Source organism: Hypomesus nipponensis, chromosome 28, assembly GCF_054491055.1.
Source record: "Hypomesus nipponensis isolate SF chromosome 28, ASM5449105v1, whole genome shotgun sequence".
In the NCBI taxonomy this organism is placed as follows: Eukaryota; Metazoa; Chordata; class Actinopteri; order Osmeriformes; family Osmeridae; genus Hypomesus; species Hypomesus nipponensis.
The window spans coordinates 697,501-700,000 of record NC_140388.1 but is presented as its reverse complement, the minus strand read 5'-3'; the positions used below and the strand labels follow the sequence as shown (position 1 = coordinate 700,000).

The 2,500-nt window shown below is 46.9% G+C and overlaps 7 non-coding genes and 2 pseudogenes across 7 annotated transcripts in view; all 9 read right to left on the bottom strand.

Moving 5' to 3' along the window:
• Window positions 1–54: 54 nt before the first annotated feature.
• LOC146217634 (5S ribosomal RNA) lies at window positions 55–173 on the bottom strand (annotated as a pseudogene).
• A 170-nt stretch (window positions 174–343) lies between these two features.
• LOC146217633 (5S ribosomal RNA) lies at window positions 344–462 on the bottom strand. Its single transcript, XR_014751266.1, has one exon. It is a non-coding gene; the product is annotated as a 5S ribosomal RNA (ribosomal RNA).
• A 220-nt stretch (window positions 463–682) lies between these two features.
• LOC146217632 (5S ribosomal RNA) lies at window positions 683–801 on the bottom strand. The gene has a single exon (XR_014752573.1). It is a non-coding gene; the product is annotated as a 5S ribosomal RNA (ribosomal RNA).
• Window positions 802–973: 172 nt separating this feature from the next.
• On the bottom strand, window positions 974–1,092 carry LOC146217631 (5S ribosomal RNA). Its single transcript, XR_014751265.1, has one exon. It is a non-coding gene; the product is annotated as a 5S ribosomal RNA (ribosomal RNA).
• A 206-nt stretch (window positions 1,093–1,298) lies between these two features.
• Window positions 1,299–1,417, bottom strand: LOC146217630 (5S ribosomal RNA; annotated as a pseudogene).
• Window positions 1,418–1,591: 174 nt separating this feature from the next.
• Window positions 1,592–1,710, bottom strand: LOC146217629 (5S ribosomal RNA). The gene has a single exon (XR_014752112.1). It is a non-coding gene; the product is annotated as a 5S ribosomal RNA (ribosomal RNA).
• A 172-nt stretch (window positions 1,711–1,882) lies between these two features.
• On the bottom strand, window positions 1,883–2,001 carry LOC146217628 (5S ribosomal RNA). Its single transcript, XR_014751264.1, has one exon. It is a non-coding gene; the product is annotated as a 5S ribosomal RNA (ribosomal RNA).
• Window positions 2,002–2,187: 186 nt separating this feature from the next.
• LOC146217627 (5S ribosomal RNA) lies at window positions 2,188–2,306 on the bottom strand. The gene has a single exon (XR_014751262.1). It is a non-coding gene; the product is annotated as a 5S ribosomal RNA (ribosomal RNA).
• Window positions 2,307–2,490: 184 nt separating this feature from the next.
• Window positions 2,491–2,500, bottom strand: part of LOC146217626 (5S ribosomal RNA) — a 119-nt gene continuing 109 nt past the window's right edge. The window contains exon 1 of the ribosomal RNA XR_014751261.1: window positions 2,491–2,500. This exon is cut by the window's right edge and continues 109 nt beyond it. This is a non-coding gene — a ribosomal RNA (5S ribosomal RNA).

Genomic DNA, 2,500 nt, shown 5'->3' with positions numbered 1-2,500 from the left:
AAGGACTACTTGTGCATATTGCAAGATTTCAGTTTCTAAGTGAATGAGCAAAAGAGCATACAGCACCTGGTATTCCCAGGCGGTCTCCCATCCAAGTACTAACCAGGCCCGACCCTGCTTAGCTTCCGAGATCAGACGAGATAGGGCGTTGCCAGGCTGGTATGGCCGTACGAAATAAGTTGACAACCATAGGCTACTTATCCATATACAGATTTAGCAATTGACAATGCAAGGTAGTCTCTCTCTCTCTCTCGTGTCAAAATGAAAACAGCTTCCAGCCCCTTTCATGAAGGACTACTTGTGCATATTGCAAGATTTCAGTTTCTAAGTGAATGAGCAAAAGAGCATACAGCACCTGGTATTCCCAGGCGGTCTCCCATCCAAGTACTAACCAGGCCCGACCCTGCTTAGCTTCCGAGATCAGACGAGATCGGGCGTTGCCAGGCTGGTATGGCCGTACGAAATAAGTTGACAACCATAGGCTACTTATCCATATACAGATTTAGCAATTGACAATGCAAGGTAGTCTCTCTCTCTCTCTCTCTCTCTCTCTCTCTCTCTCTCTCTCTCTCTCTCTCTCTCTCTCTCTCTCGTGTCAAAATGAAAACAGCTTCCAGCCCCTTTCATGAAGGACTACTTGTGCTTATTGCAAGATTTCAGTTTCTAAGTGAATGAGCAAAAGAGCAGACAGCACCTGGTATTCCCAGGCGGTCTCCCATCCAAGTACTAACCAGGCCCGACCCTGCTTAGCTTCCGAGATCAGACGAGATCGGGCGTTGCCAGGCTGGTATGGCCGTACGAAATAAGTTGACAACCATAGGCTACTTATCCATATACAGATTTAGCAATTGACAATGCAAGGTGGTCTCTCTCTCTCTCTCTCGTGTCAAAATGAAAACAGCTTCCAGCCCCTTTCATGAAGGACTACTTGTGCATATTGCAAGATTTCAGTTTCTAAGTGAATGAGCAAAAGAGCATACAGCACCTGGTATTCCCAGGCGGTCTCCCATCCAAGTACTAACCAGGCCCGACCCTGCTTAGCTTCCGAGATCAGACGAGATCGGGCGTTGCCAGGCTGGTATGGCCGTACGAAATAAGTTGACAACCATAGGCTACTTATCCATATACAGATTTAGCAATTGACAATGCAAGGTAGTCTCTCTCTCTCTCTCTCTCTCTCTCTCTCTCTCTCTCTCTCTCTCTCTCTCGTGTCAAAATGAAAACAGCTTCCAGCCCCTTTCATGAAGGACTACTTGTGCATATTGCAAGATTTCAGTTTCTAAGTGAATGAGCAAAAGAGCAGACAGCACCTGGTATTCCCAGGCGGTCTCCCATCCAAGTACTAACCAGGCCCGACCCTGCTTAGCTTCCGAGATCAGACGAGATCGGGCGTTGCCAGGCTGGTATGGCCGTACCAAATAAGTTGACAACCAAAGGCTACTTATCCATATACAGATTTAGCAATTGACAATGCAAGGTAGTCTCTCTCTCTCTCTCTCTCGTGTCAAAATGAAAACAGCTTCCAGCCCCTTTCATGAAGGACTACTTGTGCATATTGCAAGATGTCAGTTTCTAAGTGAATGAGCAAAAGAGCATACAGCACCTGGTATTCCCAGGCGGTCTCCCATCCAAGTACTAACCAGGCCCGACCCTGCTTAGCTTCCGAGATCAGACGTGATCGGGCGTTGCCAGGCTGGTATGGCCGTACGAAATAAGTTGACAACCATAGGCTACTTATCCATATACAGATTTAGCAATTGACAATGCAAGGTGGTCTCTCTCTCTCTCTCTCGTGTCAAAATGAAAACAGCTTCCAGCCCCTTTCATGAAGGACTACTTGTGCATATTGCAAGATTTCAGTTTCTAAGTGAATGAGCAAAAGAGCATACAGCACCTGGTATTCCCAGGCGGTCTCCCATCCAAGTACTAACCAGGCCCGACCCTGCTTAGCTTCCGAGATCAGACGAGATCGGGCGTTGCCAGGCTGGTATGGCCGTACGAAATAAGTTGACAACCATAGGCTACTTATCCATATACAGATTTAGCAATTGACAATGCAAGGTAGTCTCTCTCTCTCTCTCTCTCTCTCTCTCTCTCGTGTCAAAATGAAAACAGCTTCCAGCCCCTTTCATGAAGGACTACTTGTGCATATTGCAAGATGTCAGTTTCTAAGTGAATGAGCAAAAGAGCATACAGCACCTGGTATTCCCAGGCGGTCTCCCATCCAAGTACTAACCAGGCCCGACCCTGCTTAGCTTCCGAGATCAGACGAGATCGGGCGTTGCCAGGCTGGTATGGCCGTACGAAATAAGTTGACAACCATAGGCTACTTATCCATATACAGATTTAGCAATTGACAATGCAAGGTAGTCTCTCTCTCTCTCTCTCTCTCTCTCTCTCGTGTCAAAATGAAAACAGCTTCCAGCCCCTTTCATGAAGGACTACTTGTGCATATTGCAAGATGTCAGTTTCTAAGTGAATGAGCAAAAGAGCATACAGC